Below are 17,043 nucleotides of genomic sequence, written 5' to 3' on the forward strand. Positions count from 1 at the left end.
CCAGAATCTATCTAATATCTTTATTGAAGGAATATATAAAGTTAATAAAAACAAGTGTAGAAAATAGTCCAGAATTAGACCTTTCAGGAAAGGTCAGAATTAGTCCAAAAAAGCAATGTCAAATAAGAAATATTAAGGTCCAAAGTTGTAATCCAATAACCGAAACACTCACTTTGCCAAGCAAAGTGAGGGGAGATGACAAGGTCCTTTAGTCCATGAAACTTGAGCGTGGCTAGGAAATAACTTGATACTTGAAACAAGGCTTGAATGTGGAACAGGGTAACTAAGAACAAGAACAAGGTCCGTGGAATAACTTGGTAAAATCCGTGAAACAAGGCAAGGATTGATCCTGGGAAACAAGGCAAGGTCCGTAGATAAACAAAGGCTGGGAAGCAAGGCGAAGGCTGGATAGCAAGGCAAGGCTTGAGCAAGAGCGAGGCTTGAATCGGAGCGCGCTGTCCAGACACAACTCGCTCCGTAGGCTGACGAATTGACTCCGCAAAGTTACTACGCGGGTAAAACACCTAAATAGAGTCTAACTTTCCCGCCGAAGCAGTTCTCTGGGAATCAGAACCGAAAGCTAACTCTGAGACCAGATGTGAGACTCCCCAAAGATTCTCACGAGAAGCAGTCTTAATTGGCCACATTCTTAGCTGCGATCCTCGCACTCCTGCGCGAAGCTGATTCCAAACTTCTCTGTTGTTTACAAAACTCCCGGCGCAAGAACACGGGAGAAGTAGGCTCTGGGCTTGTTTGACATACTTCTGGGAGACAACTTTCTTGCAGGTGCAAGGTTCCCAGATCAGCCTGGGAAAGATCTGGCTGAGAGGAATCCAGTTCAGACTGGGAAGGTAAAAAACCCAAGTTTTCATCTTCATCAGGAATTACAATGTCCTGAGCAGGACTACAAGGCCCATGGGTCATCACACTATCCCCCTCCTCAAGGCCCCTCCCAAACTGGGGCCCTCTCCCTGAGGCGCGAGGTCGCGGTTTGGTGGGATAGGTCTGATGAAAGCGACGGGTTAGCTCAGGAGCATGGACTGTGGAGGCGTCTTCCCAAGAGCGTTCCTCAGGGCCAAAACCCACCCAGTCAATGAGATATTGTAGGCGGCGGCGGTGAAAGCGAGAATCCAAAATGTCCTCAACCTCGAACTCCTCCTCCCCATCCATCAAAACAGGAGGGGGGGCCGGTTGGTCTGTATCAGGTCGCACACCATCCGCCGGAAGGAGCAGGGAACGGTGAAACACTGGGTGAATGCGCATTGAACGCGGAAGTTGGAGTTTGAAAGTCACGGGGTTTAATTGCGCCACCACTGGATAGGGGCCAATGAAACGGGCATCTAACTTCCGGCAAGGGCGGTGGGAGGGCAAAAAGCGAGTGGACAGGAAAACCCGATCTCCTACCTTGATTTCGGGGCCCGGCTGGCGATGTTTGTCAGCGTGGCGTTTATAGTCCTCCTTGGCTTGGTCCAGTTGCTGGAGCAAAAGTTGTTGCACCGCTGTGAGTTCCTGCAGCCAATCCTCTGCTGCGGGAACTTCTGAAGTTTCAATGACAGGGGGGAAGAAACGTGGATGGAAGCCGTAGTTTGCAAAGAACGGCGTTTCTTTTGTAGAAGCTTGAACTCCATTGTTGTAGGCAAACTCAGACAGTGGTAACAGAGAAGCCCAATTGTCCTGTTGATAGTTTACATAACAGCGAAGATACTGCTCCAAAGTGGCATTGGTGCGCTCCGTTTGCCCATCTGTTTGGGGATGATGAGCTGAAGATAAGCGAGAGTCTATGCCCAATAGTTTTTGTAGTGCCTTCCAAAAACGAGAGGTGAATTGAGATCCACGGTCTGTGACTAAACTCTTGGGCAATCCATGTAGTCTGAAAACATGTTGAAGAAATAGATCCGCAGTTTCTTTGGCCGTGGGGAGGCCTTCGCAGGGAATGAAATGGGCTAACTTGGTGAAAAGGTCCACCACCACTAGGATCGTGGTGAATCCACAGGAAGGTGGTAGGTCAGTGATGAAATCCGCGGAAATTATTTCCCATGGGCGAGATGGGGTAGGAAGGGGGTGTAAAAGCCCTGAGGGCTTCTCCCTTCGTATCTTGGAGCGCTGGCATACAGGGCAGGTGTTGACATATTTTTCCACATCCTTGCGGATCTTGGGCCACCAAAAATCCCTTAGGATCAAATGCATAGTTTTAAATAGTCCGAAGTGTCCTGCTGGTTTGCAGTCATGACACAGACGAAGCGCTTTTTCCCTGCCCGGTCCGGGTGGGATATAAACATGATTTCTATAGCAGAGCAGCCCATCTTTAAGCGAAAAGGGAAAATGCAGACCTTGGCGAAGTTGGTCCTGCGCCCAGGCATCTGCTTGCTGACTAGCCCTGATTTCTTGAGCACAGATGGGTCCTGGAGTAGGGGAAGTTGAACCAATGGGAATGGATTTGGTGTTCCCCACCGTGAGCGTGGCAAAGTTCTCGGGTTGTAGCAGTTGGGATTCAAAGGTCTCCTTGCGTCCTGCAGCGTATTCCGGTTTACGTGACAGGGCGTCTGCTTGCTTGGTTTGGGCTGGGGTCACATAATGGATCTGGAAGTTGAAACGTTCAAAGAATAAAGCCCAACGTTGCTGCCTCTGATTTAGTTTGCGGGCAGTTCTTAGATGTTCTAGATTACGATGATCAGTGTGGACTTCAATGGGAAATTTGGCCCCTTCTAGCCAATGTCTCCAAGTTTCAAAGGCTGCCTTTATGGCCAGTAGTTCTTTTTCCCAAATGGTGTAATTTCTCTCTGGTGTGGTTAGTTGACGAGAGTAAAAGGCACAGGGATGGAGGTGATCTCCCACCGGTTGTAAGAGTACAGCCCCAATTGCCACATCAGAGGCGTCCGCTTGCACAACAAAAGGGGTTCCAGGATTTGGGTGCTGTAGAATTGGCTGGGAGGTGAATAGTTTCTTTAGTTGCTGGAACCCTTTCTCTGCTTGATCAGTCCAGCGGAAAGGCTGCTTTCCACGGATGCAGCTAGTGATGGGGTCGGACCAGCGGGCAAAATCTGGAATGAACTTGCGGTAATAGTTCGCGAACCCCAAGAAACGCTGCACCTCTTTCTTGTTAGTTGGCGCCCGCCATTCCAATACTGCTGAAACCTTGGCTGGATCCATGGAAAGCCCTAGAGGCGAGATGCGGTAACCAAGGAAATCTACCTCTTGTAGATCAAAGGCGCATTTTTCCAGCTTGGCATAAAGTCCATGATCCCGCAATCGTTGTAACACCATTTTGACGTGGTTCTCATGTTCTGATTGTGATCTAGAAAACACCAAAAAATCGTCCAGGTAGATTATCAAGAACCTGTCTAGATAGTCCTGAAAAATGTCATTGACAAAATGCTGGAACGTTGCGGGAGCTCCGCATAAACCGAAATTCATAACTCGGGACTCGAATAATCCGAATTTGGTCTGGAAGGCGGTCTTCCACTCGTCCCCTTCCCTGATGCGAACTAAGTTGTAAGCCCCCCGAAGATCCAGCTTGGTGTAAACCTTGGCTCCTCGAAGCCGATCCAGTAGATCCGAGATTAAGGGCAGGGGATAGCTGTTCCGCTTGGTGATATTGTTCAATGCTCTGTAGTCCACCACCAAGCGTAGTTCCCCTGACTTCTTCTTCACAAACATCACTGGGGAGGCGGCTGGGGATTGAGAGGGTCTGATGAATCCCTTGCGAAGGTTTGTCTCTAGGAATTCCCTGAGAGCTTCTTGCTCTGGTTCAGTCAGGGAGTAGAGATGCCCTCGCGGAATCGGGGCCCCCTCCACCAAGTCAATGGCACAGTCATAAGGTCTATGTGGGGGTAATTTTTCGGCTTCTTTCTCATTGAATACATCCCAATACTCGGAGTACTTCTTTGGCAAGGTGATGATGGGCTCGGTGTCTGTGGCATGGCATACCTTGGCTACGAGGCAATGGTTTTGGCAGTACGGTGAAGCAAACTGCAGTTCTCTGTTGGACCAGGAGATGTTAGGGTCGTGGAGAGTCAGCCATGGAATTCCCAAAATCACAGGAAAATGGGGAACCTCGGTAACAAAGAAGGAAATCTCTTCCATATGTTCCCTTATCCACATCCTGGTGGGTTCCGACCACTGACTTACGGGGCCCGTCTTGAGGGGACGGCCGTCTATGGCTTGCACCACACGGGCATTCTTGAAATCATGATATTGTAATCCCAGAGAGTCGGCATACTCTCTATCGATGAAATTGTTGGTAGCTCCAGAGTCTATCATGGCGTGGATCATGACGGGTCCCCTTTTTGCTGACCATAATGTGACCACGAGAAGGAACAGGACCCCGGTTGGCGGCTCTTGGATGGATTTTTTGACCGGGTTGGCGAGCCTCTCTACACCCGGTCGTTGGCTTCCCCCGCCGGCTGTGTGCCAGTCGGCTCAGAGGCCTTCGTCTCCGTGGAGGACGCCGCCGCAAGACGGGCGGCAGGCTTCCCTTTGGCTGGGCACTCTCTGGCGAAGTGGCCCCCGTCCCCGCAGTACCAGCAGAGGTTTAAGCGTTGACGACGGGCCTTCTCGGCGGCATCTAGTCTGGGACGCACATTGCCCAACTGCATCGGCACCTCCTCGCCTCCTCTGGGGTATGGGGTTGGCGGTGGGGGTCTCCACACCGGACGTGGCTGAACGCTGGCGGGAGCGGGGGGTTTTGCCCCGGCTCTACTGCCCTGGCCTCGAACCCACTGTTTCCTGTTGGCAATCATGACTTCAGCCCGTAGACATTGATCAATGAGTGCCTCAAGGGTCTGGGGAGGATCCACCTTGGAGATTTCTTCCAGCATTTCAATGTTGAGACCCTCCCGGAATTGTCCCCTGAGGGCTACATCGTTCCAGCCGGTGTTGTGGGCCAGCACTCGGAACTCGGCTATATACTGAGACATAGGTCTGTCTCCTTGGAAAAGACGACGGAGTTTGTGACCGGCTGCCTCCAAATTGTCCTCGATTCCCCAAGTCTCCTTGAGGTGGTCCAAGAAGTGTTGTGCTGATCTTAGGTGTGGAGAGGTTTGGTCGAACAGGGCCGTCGCCCAGCTGGCCGCTGGCCCGTCTAGAAGACTGTAAACCCATGCCACTTTGATGTCTTCTTGGGGAAACTCGGCAGCACGGGCCTCTAGATAAGCTTGACATTGGCGACGGAAGACATGAACCTTAGAAGCTTCTCCAGTAAACTTGGTTGGCAACGCCATGGCCGGGAGACGAGCTCCGCGTTCCTTCAAACCCCTTATTTCTCCATCCTGTGCATTGAGCTTATCACGGATTCGGTCCACCTCTTCCTTGTCGATGGTGTAGGTAATCGGCTGGCCGCTCGGCCCAGGTACGACTCCGGTAGACATTCTGGCCGAGGTTAATTGGTGCTTAGGGTGGCGGAGTCAAACTGTCACGACCCAGGCTGCAGAGCACCAATAACCATACACAGAGGCCAGAATCTATCTAATATCTTTATTGAAGGAATATATAAAGTTAATAAAAACAAGTGTAGAAAATAGTCCAGAATTAGACCTTTCAGGAAAGGTCAGAATTAGTCCAAAAAAGCAATGTCAAATAAGAAATATTAAGGTCCAAAGTTGTAATCCAATAACCGAAACACTCACTTTGCCAAGCAAAGTGAGGGGAGATGACAAGGTCCTTTAGTCCATGAAACTTGAGCGTGGCTAGGAAATAACTTGATACTTGAAACAAGGCTTGAATGTGGAACAGGGTAACTAAGAACAAGAACAAGGTCCGTGGAATAACTTGGTAAAATCCGTGAAACAAGGCAAGGATTGATCCTGGGAAACAAGGCAAGGTCCGTAGATAAACAAAGGCTGGGAAGCAAGGCGAAGGCTGGATAGCAAGGCAAGGCTTGAGCAAGAGCGAGGCTTGAATCGGAGCGCGCTGTCCAGACACAACTCGCTCCGTAGGCTGACGAATTGACTCCGCAAAGTTACTACGCGGGTAAAACACCTAAATAGAGTCTAACTTTCCCGCCGAAGCAGTTCTCTGGGAATCAGAACCGAAAGCTAACTCTGAGACCAGATGTGAGACTCCCCAAAGATTCTCATGAGAAGCAGTCTTAATTGGCCACATTCTTAGCTGCGATCCTCGCACTCCTGCGCGAAGCTGATTCCAAACTTCTCTGTTGTTTACAAAACTCCCGGCGCAAGAACACGGGAGAAGTAGGCTCTGGGCTTGTTTGACATACTTCTGGGAGACAACTTTCTTGCAGGTGCAAGGTTCCCAGATCAGCCTGGGAAAGATCTGGCTGAGAGGAATCCAGTTCAGACTGGGAAGGTAAAAAACCCAAGTTTTCATCTTCATCAGGAATTACAATGTCCTGAGCAGGACTACAAGGCCCATGGGTCATCACACAAGGTGGCATTTATTTTGAGTTTGTTGACTGGTCCTGCAGGACAATGGGCCACCAATTTGATTTTGGGAAATGACCCAGTCAAAGACAATTTGAATAATTTCAAGAAGCTTCTAACTGACACTTTTGGGGATCCCCTCCGTACGGAGAATGCTGGGTGGGCTCTGTATCGGTTGAAACAGGGAAAGGGGACTGTTTTGGATTACTTAAATAAGTTTAATTTGTACCGTCACCAGCTGGATTGGGGGGAAAATGCATTCATGCTTTTGTTTACTGCTGGTTTAAGTGATTACCTCCAGGACGAATTGGCACGCTTGGAGCCGGCTGAAAATTGGGATGCCTTAGTAGCTAAAGTGCTGCGTTTGGACGCCAGGTTCGAGTCCCGTAAGCACTCAAAAGCAATGTGTGCGCCACCTATGCATGTAACCAAGGCACCTGTGGTGATGGGGGAAGAGCCTATGGAGCTTGGGGTCTTTAAAAAGCTGTCTACTGAAGAAAAGAACCGTAGGAGGCAGCTGGGGTTGTGTTTGTACTGTGGGAATGCTGGGCATTTTGCCAAAAACTGTAATGTGAAACCTTCCCAGCTGTCGGGAAAAGGCCAGCCCTAGTGCGACGTGAGTCCAACGCATTAGGGCTTCTAAAGCAGTCAGCTGAGGGGAAGAAGCATGTTTTCGTACCCATTACGTTATCTGTTGGGGGAAAGGAACTTGTTTCTACTTTGGCACTGCTGGACTCAGGGGCTACGGTCTCTTACGTAGATATTGAGTTTGCTAGGAAGCATGGCATTCCTATAGTGCGCAAGGCATGCGACGTGTGGGTGGAAGGTGCGGATGGGAGACTATTGGAGACTGGGGTGGTTAACCATGAGACCTCAGCAGTAATGTGGGAAGTGCAGGGAGTAACGGGAACGTTTGTGTGGGATATTACGAGCTTGCCCAGATACGATGTGATCTTGGGGATGGATTGGCTAGCCGTAGTAAATCCACAAGTGGATTGGGTGGCACGTAAGCTGACCTTAAAGAGGCAGGGTTGTTGTACTCTGAATACTACTCAGCCTGATATGGAGGGAGTGCCTGATGAGTATGGGGAGTTCGCTGATGTATTCTGTAAAAAGGAAGCGGACAAGTTACCGCCGCATAGGCCGTATGATTGCGCCATTAAACTAGCGGAAGGTGCAAGATTGCCAGCGGGAAGGCTGTACGCCTTGACTGTACCGGAAAGGCAAGCTTTACGAGAGTTCCTAGATGAGAATTTAGCCAAGGGGTTTATTCGCCCATCTAGCTCTCCAACTGCGGCGCCGGTATTCTTTGTGGCCAAGAAGACTGGGGACCTTAGGTTGGTTTGCGACTATCGTATCCTTAACAAATACACCATTCGGGATAGGTACCCGCTACCTTTAATCTCGGAACTGCTATCAAGGGTGCAAGGGGCTAAGGTCTTTACCAAACTTGACCTGCGGGGGGCGTATAACTTAATCAGAATATGGGAAGGTGATGAATGGAAGACGGCATTTAACACGTGTTTCGGATGCCACGAGTTCCGAGTCATGCCTTTCGGACTTTGCAATGCACCCGCGGTCTTCCAGAGGTTCATAAACGATGTGTTTAGGGACCTAATTGATCAATTTGTGGTAGTTTATTTGGATGATATCTTGATTTTTTCTAAGGACGAGAAAGAACATCGTCAGCATGTCAAGCAGGTTCTGCACCGCCTGCGGGCTAGTGGGCTCTTCGCCAAGGCTTCCAAGTGCGTCTTTCATGTGCCTGAAGTGGAGTTCCTAGGTCATGTAGTGTCAGGTAGGGAACTTAAAATGGACCCACATAAGGTTGACGCAGTCAACTCATGGCAGGAGCTCAAGACCAAGAAGGATGTGCAAAGGTTCTTAGGGTTCGCTAATTACTACCGGGAGTTTATCCCGAATTTTGCCAAGCTCACGGTGCCTTTGACGCAGCTCCTGCGTAAGAAACAGCCATTTGTGTGGGGGCGGGAAGCTCACGACGCGTTTTTGCAACTAAAATCTAGCTTTCAATCAGACAACATACTAACACACCCTGATGTAGACAAACCGTTCGTGGTAGAAGCGGACGCTTCTAGCTACGCGTTGGGGGCTGTATTGTCTCAGAAAGATTCTTCAGGGACCTTGCGTCCCTGTGGATTTTATTCGCGGCAACTAACACCATTTGAGCAGAACTATACCATATGGGAGAAGGAGTTGTTGGCGATTAAGGTGGCGTTTGAGGTGTGGCGGCACTGGCTAGAAGGGGCGCGACACCAAATCGTGGTCAGGTCTGATCATAAGAATTTGGAGCACTTGCAAACAGCTAAAAAGTTAAACCAGCGTCAAATCCGATGGGCTTTGTTTTTCTCCAGGTTTAACTTCAAGGTGCAATTTGTGGAAGGGAAGGCAAACTTGCGGGCCGATGCCTTGTCCCGCAAGCCGGAGTTTAAGACCAATGAGCAGGTAGTATGTTAAACCATCTTGCCTACTGCCTCTCTATGTGTTGTAGATAATGAGCCCGGGTTACATGACCAGATCATTGAGGCTCAAAGAGAAGATGTGTGGACTCAGGAACAACTCATGCTGTTGTCAGCAGGTAACCGTACAATACTGCCTCACCTACAAGACCAAGACGGAGTATTGGTACGCAGGGGGCAGGTCTATGTACCAGTGGGGGCCCTCAGGTTAGAGGTAATTAGAGCCCACCATGATGAACCCATGACTGGGCACTTTGGCAGATTCAAGACCGTGCAGCTCATTACCAGGAGCTACTGGTGGCCAAAGATGCGGCAAGACATTCTGCGCTTTTGTGACAGCTGCGCTGTTTGCCAGCAGAGTAAGACGCCTGTTGGGCGCCCTAGAGGGTTGTTGTCGTCTCTACCTGTTCCTGAGAGGCCATGGCAAATCATTTCCATGGATTTCATTTCAGATTTGCCTAAGGCTGGGGGTTATACTTGTATTTGGGTGGTGGTGGATTTATTTAGCAAGCTGGTTCATTTTATTCCTTGTTCGACCATTCCGGCGGCCCCTACATTGGCCTTATTGTTTACTAAGCACATCTACCGTTTGCACGGAGCTCCTGAGGTGATTATTTCGGATAGGGCTCCACAATTTGTGTCACGCTTTTGGAAACACTTCCATGAGTGCTTAGGTACTAAGTTAAATGTCTCTTCAGCGTTTCATCCGCAAACGGATGGTCAGTCGGAACGGGTTAATGGGCTCTTAGAGCAATATTTACGTTGTTTTTGTTTAGATCAACCCACTGCTTGGGTGAAGTGGCTACCGGTGGCGGAGTTTGCTTACAACAATGCGGTGCACACGTCTAGTCAGCATACGCCATTTGAACTGACTTATGGTTTTCACCCACGGGGAGGTGTGGCGCCGTCGACCAATGTGGTCTCTTCTGACCCTGTGTACCGCTCCTCGGAAATGGCTGCGATGCATGATGTTGCCCGTCGCTTACTGTTGGAAGCTAAGGCAACGCAAAAGACTCAGGCCGATCGCCGCAGGCAGGCAGGGGAGGAGTTGGAAGAAGGGGATTTGGTGTGGTTGTCTTCCAAGCATATTAAACAGGCTGGGGGAAAGTTTGCGCCTCGGTATTTGGGTCCCTTTCCTATAGTTAAAAAGATCTCTTCCGTTGCGTTTCGTTTGCGTTTACCGTCTAGTTTAAAGGTCCATCCAGTGTTCCATCGTTCGCTGTTGAAATTGGATACCTCCAGTCGTCGTAATGCTATAGCGGAGGATATCACTGCCACCTCTCCGCCTTCGGGGGAGGAGGCCTTTGTGAGAGGGGATAGTGTTATGATTGAGCCTCATGGCTCTGCTTCTGGCAGACGTGGACGTAACACTCCTCGAGAGTCAGATACTCTCGACGAGCGAGAAAGAAAAAGGCTGCGAGATATCTTTGCAGAACCATCTGACGAAGAATCTTTTAAGGGGTTCACGGAGAGAATGGAGGAAGAGCTGGTTAGCTCGGAAGAGGATGAGATGGATTGGACTCGGGTAAGGGAGGAGTTGGGTGCCACTGGCAATAATGGGATGGAAGATGAATGGGGACCTTCAGGATTAGACCCATGGACAAGCTGGAGGGATGGGACAGGATCCACAGCTGGGGATGCTGTGGGGCGTAGTCAGAGGTGTTCCAGCTCTGATGAGGAAAGTGATGGGGAAACGCCCGGGTTAAGGAGGGCAGCTGATAGTGATGAGGATTTGTAACTGGCATAAAATGAGGCTTGGGAGCAATTGCAAATTGCGTTGGGCAAGGTAATCTGGACGAACGCTTGGGATCTGTGTGGGACGCTTTCCTGAAGACTGGTGTGTTTTCGTGTGCTGATACGTAAGTTGTTTTGGAATTTGGGTTCAGACGGCGGGAGGAATTGTGTGGGCTTTTGTTTGTGCAAAACCTCTGCTTAATCTCAATAGCTTTGACCTTCCGTCGTCTTCTTGACGGACGCCATCTGCTACTCTGGATTTACGGACTGAAAACTGACTACGGGCTCGCTTTCTCCTATTGGACTTGGAAAACTGCAAACGTCTGATTCTGCCTCTCGACCTACGGAACGAACTGGGACTACGCTACTGCTTCAATCCTTGGCTGCTGAGTTTGTATTGGAAATTTGCCTTGCTGTGTGAAGGAGTGACTCCTAGTTACTCAAAACATAGTGCTGGCAGCAGAGAGGCATCTGCTGCCAATTAGTTGCATTCTTTTGAACTCTTTGTTTCCCAGCTTCTGTTTGTTTTTCCCCAGGCTGAAGCAAGCTGTTTTGATTTTACCCGGATTAAACTCCGGTTTAATCCGGTTTATCTTTTGAACGTTTTTCTTGCCCCTTTTTGTTTTTAAAGGCTAAAGTTGCCTTGCCCTTGTCTTTTACGGGCATTTTGAGTTCTGTAAATCCAATAAACTCTGTTATCTTTGATCTTGTGGCGTTCTGTCCTTGACAACATTTGTACTATTTCCTGAGGGAATGTTCTAAGTTTCAATCAGTACCTTAAAGTGTTTATCCTGGCATTTTAGATAGAAGGTCAGCCCAAGCAAATATCACATTAAAGAATCATGTCAAGAATCATCAGTGTTCTTTTCTTCCCTTCTCACTTCTTTTGAAAGGGGCCTCTGTTTATCAGCTTTTAAGCAACAGAATTCCTTGCAAAGACATTGATATTTAAAGTCTTTGCCATTGCATTTTGGAGAGTAGAAGATTAGATAGCACAAAGAAAACAGAGGGTGAGGACTCCAGCCAGTTTATGTTGTCTTGGTTCCTCAGACTTTAAACAGGTCATGTGGATTTATACCAGATAAAAATGTTGCCTCATGTTACATTTAGTCAGGCTAGAAAGTAAAAACATTATATGAATGGATACAAGTAGGTCAGAAGGTCTATAAGCAAGAATCATGTTAAAATAATGTGATATCTAGACATTTTCCCAACGTGGTCTTTGCAGGTATGATTGGGTTGCTGTTTGGATAGCAGTTCATTATGGTTGGGATCTCTCCAAACTAGTCAAATGGATCAAGGAGCATGAGCATACACATAAAATGTTTTTCTTCGTATTGATAGATGCATGCAATTGTAGATCCATAGCAAAAGAAAAGAAACCTGCAATGCTATACATATTTATTTGCTAAATTATATTTATTATTATATATTGTTTTTGTGGTTATTGAATTTCTTATCTTTTCTCCAGTATGAGGCTCAAGACAGCTTCCATTAATTAAACTATTATCATAAAATTAAAAACACAATGTGTGTGTGTGCTGAGTTTATATGAGCACAGAAAAAAATGAACTGTTATTACACTGAGGCTAGATCTACACTGCCCAATATCTAAGGATCTGATCCCAGATTATCTGCTTATCCTAGTTTATCTGGCAATGTAGACACATAGGCCCTTTCCATACAGCTGTATAAAATCCAGATTATCTGCTTGTAGATAATTCAGAATTATCTGGCAATGTAGACTCAGATAATCCAGTTCAAAGTAGATAATGTGGATTATTTGCCTTGATATTCTGGATTATATGGCAATGTAAAAGTGCCCATAGAATGCAGCTCAAAGCAGATAATCTGGGATCAGATCATGTTGTAAGGCAGTGTAGATCCAGCCTGAGGCCCCTTCTACACTGCAATATAAAATCCAGATTATCTGCTTTGAACAGGATTATATGGAAGTGTAGACTCATTTAAACCACTCCACAGCAGATAGGTAAAGATATAAAATTAATACAACAACAACAAAGATGCACTGGAGCTGTCATCCAGTCAGTGACACATGCATTGATGAGTTACATTATGATTGCAGGGTGAATTATCCATCATAATGCAATGGATGCCTTCTGTTGACAGATTATACATTATGCACGGTAGTTGAGCATTGTGTATTGCAGTTGTACATTGCACAACAACATTTGTTTAAATATGTCTCACAATGTTTCTGTTCTGCCTAGGAGCTGTGCTGTGTTGGTGTAGCGTATTTCTGCATGCACATTGTTTATGTTACATTGAAGTGATGCTGAATTGCTGAATATAAATAAATTTAGCCTTCCTAATGGAAAAGGATGTCTTCTAATCAGAGGCAGTCCAACCATAAGGCGAACTAGGCACTTGCCTGTGGCGCCATCGTCCCAGGGGCGCCATCGTCCTGGGAGGAGGGCACCACTCTCCACCTTCTTCTCTTTTGGGCCTTCCTGTAGCCACACTGGGCCTCCCGGTGCCCGTGCTGGGCTTTCCGGCCGGCGCAGACCCACCTTTGCACCACGGGAGCCCACCTTCGGGGCCTTCAGAAATTGTGAGGTCTACGAATCTTGTGCCTTAACTTGGATCAAAGATTGGCTATTTCTAAAGAACAAGAAAATCTTAAATCTAGAAGTTTTCGACCTAAAAGCCGACTGGCATTTATATATATGGCACAAAGCAGACAAAAACAATAAGAAAATATTCAGAAACCATATAATAAGAACTTCACTAAACAACATATGGGAGAAATATAAAATAAGAATGTTCACCAAAACTCCAATGTGGCTATCGCCACTAGCAATAACTCAGAAGAGTATCCAAAGCAACATAAACTGGCCCACATACAGAGATGTCCTCACAAGTCAAGAAAATGAATACGTACTAAAATCACAAGAAGAAGTATTAAAATCATTCGGTCACTTATCATGGATCCACTACAGGCAAATAAAGGAAGAATATATTAAGGATAAACAAGATGGCTTCATGAAGAAAGACTCAGAATGGGACAAAATTCTAGAGTCTGAAAACAAATTAATTACAAAGATATATAAGAAACTCTTGGAGTAGAATACCGAGGAAGAACAAATTAAGGGAAGCATGGTGCAATGGTCCAAAGACATAGGAAGGCCTATAAGATATGAGGAATGGGAATCAATCTGGAAGAAAAATATAAAACACACATATGCAACCGACTTAAAAGAAAATTAATACAAAATGATTTACAGATGGTACATCACTCCAAAAAAAAAAAAAGCCATTACAACAAAAATATTCAAATAAAATGTTGGAAGTGCCAGGTGAATGAGGGCAGTTTCTACCACATGTGGTGGTCCTGTCCCGAAACAAAGAGGTACTGGAAAAAAATCCATGAAGAATGTGTAAAAATAATGGGAAAGAAATTACATATGAGATCAGAACTATACCTATTGGGCCTTAAAAATTTGAAATTGAACACAGATGAGGAAAAAATTCTAAACTATCTGGTTATAGGAGCCAGGATTGCCTTCGCCAAACTATGGAGAACAAACCAGATCCCTTCAATCAATCAATGGCTATTAAAAGTATGGGAAATAAAGACCATGGACAGACTAACCTTCCTGATGAAGAAACACCATGGACAACCAATAAAAGAAACCGACTGGTCAATATTTGAAGAATACATAAGGAAAAGACGGACATACCTCGAAGAAATTCCACAAGAACAACCAGAAATATACAAATCTAGCAACACAACATGTCGCTTCAGGAGGCAAACGGACCCCCCCCCCCCCACCACCCAAATGGACAGTTACCCATGGAATAGCTGACACCACAAGGGGACTACTCTCTGACATCCAAAGACTCAACCGACTCTCCCGGGCCTCTCTCTAGCCCCCTCCCCCCTCCCACCCTCCTAAAACCCACCCCCTCCTCCCTACCCCCTACTTCCCTCTCCCATTTCGGAACCCCACTATTTTAAACCTGTATGCAAAAATACTTAATAAAAATTATTTTTTAAAAAAAGAAATTGTGAGGTCTGTGGGAACTTGGAAGCTAGGTATGTGGGGTTTATATATCTGTAGAAGGTCCAGGGTGGGAGAAAGAACTTTTCTTTGAAGCAGGTGTGAATGTTGTAATTAATCACCTTGATTAGCATTTAATGGCCCTGTGGCTTCAAGGCCTGGCTTCTTCTTGCCTGGGAGAATCTTTTTTTGGGAGGAGTTAGCTGTCCCTGATTGTTTACTGTCTGGATTTCTTCTGTTTTCAGAGTGTTGTTCTTTATTTATTGTCCTGATTTTAGAGTGTTTTTTTTTAATACTGAGGGCTATCTGGGTTATCTAAGTCCACACTGCCCTATATCCTTGTTCAATGTTTAGTGCTAAATTCGCAAATATAGTAATTCCTACATAACATTACCATGTATTGAACTGCTTTTTCTATTGATTTGTTGTAAAACATGATGTTTTGGTGCTTAATTTGTAAAATCATAATGTAATTTGATGTTTAATAGGCTTTTCCTTTATCTTTCCTTATTATCCAACATTTTCGCTTATCCAACACTTTTATTTTTCAGTGATTGGTTTGGGGGGGGGGGGGCACCAAAATTCTGTTCGCCTACACTTGAAAAATATCTAGGGCCGGCTCTGCTTCTAATCAAGATACTTCACTGAAAAAGCTCATAGAATTATAGGTTTGGAAAGTACCACAAGAGCCATGTAGTCCAACCTTCTGCCATTCAAGAATGTACAGTTAAAGCACTCCCAAGATGTAACTTTCTGATCTTAAGCACTTCGAAAGAAGAAGACTCTAAGGATGCAACCATTTTAAAAGTGGAGAAAGCAGCTCTTTTACAAAATGTCCAATAACACAAACCAACAAAAAGAAAATCCCTAGTGTCTTGGTTTTTAGGGGTGCTAATTCAGAAAATTGTATTGGATAGACCACATCAGCTCTAATTATTTAGATGCAGTTATCATCATTTTCTATGGGCAAGCAGATGAAGACTGGTGTATGGTATCTAAAAACTAGTGCTGATAGGGGAAATTAGTACTATTTTTTGAATAGGCATGGCAAATTTGGAATCAGAAGGAGGTTTAGCATTAGAACCACCCAAATGTGTGTTGGCCAGTGTCATCATATATTTTTGCACAAAATATATATTTTACACAAAACAGTACCTTGAATGCTATCCATTAGTCTCTGCTAGTCTAGATCTCTTGTATCCATTGCTGAATGGTAGGTCAACAAATAAGTATAGGTAAAGATTTCCACTTGACATTAAATTTAGTTGAGTCCGACGCTGGGTATTGGTACTAATTTCCATTGCAAAGCCAAAGAGCCAGCATTGTTCATAGATGCCTCTTAGGTCATGTGGATGGCATGATTGCATGGAGCACCGTTACCTTGTTGCCAAAGAGGTACCTATAGATTTACCCACATTTGCATGTTTTCAAACTGTTAGGTTGGCAGAAGCTGGGGCTAACAGCAGGAGCTCACCTTGTCCCACAGATTCGAACTGCCGACCTTCCAGTCAGCAATTTCTGAAGCTTAGCAGTTTAACTCGCTGCACCTCTGCATCCCCTGGTCAACAAACAGATACATTCAACTGATTAAATGAATCTCTTCTAGTTGGGACTAGCAATCTTATTTAGACTTTTATGTCTGTGAGGATGTATAATCTAATACAAAACTATTCATTTGTTTGGCTAAAAAGAATATCTCAAGCAAATTGCCACAATGTATTTAAAAAAAAAACCCCAAACCCCCCCCCCCAAGAATGTGCTTATTGAATTCATTCAACAGAGGGATATATTTAATTTTTAATCTATCCTCAAGAATGAAATAACCAAAGATTTATATTCCTAGTACAGGCGCTCCATGCAGTCATGCCGGCCACATGACCTTGAAGGTGTCTATGAACAACGCTGGCTCTTCGGCTTAGAAATGGAGATGAGCACCAATCCCCAGAGTTGGACACGACTGGAATTAAAGCCAGAGGAAAACCTTAACCTTTACCTTACAGGCATGGAATTCTGTGAATGTAGTTCAAACGAAACTCTTGGTAGCTCCTATTCAAAGCCCTTTCTTCAATGCTCTTCTTCCCTATGTTTTTAAAAAGAATACAGTGGTTTGCACATATTTTTATTTTGTCTGAATGTGGTGGTTTGGATCATCATATCTCCAAGCCCTGAACATTTTTTTTTTAAAAAAAAGCTCATTATCAGCCAAAAATGGCATGTAAAGGTGTTGTGTTATCATGCTGGACTAAATACTGGAGTTTGCACTGAAACTCTTTAGACTGGAAATACATAGGCATAAACCACAATAGACTATACTGTATGAAGTCCCCCTGATTTTATCTAAGAATCCATTATGAATGTCAGCATTGAATATGTTTATGTCTAAAATAATTTTAATTGAACTATTTTGTCTGGAATAGATAAGATTCCCAAATC

The sequence above is a fragment of the Anolis carolinensis genome, chromosome 1 (genome assembly GCF_035594765.1).
Source record: "Anolis carolinensis isolate JA03-04 chromosome 1, rAnoCar3.1.pri, whole genome shotgun sequence".
In the NCBI taxonomy this organism is placed as follows: domain Eukaryota; kingdom Metazoa; phylum Chordata; class Lepidosauria; order Squamata; family Dactyloidae; genus Anolis; species Anolis carolinensis.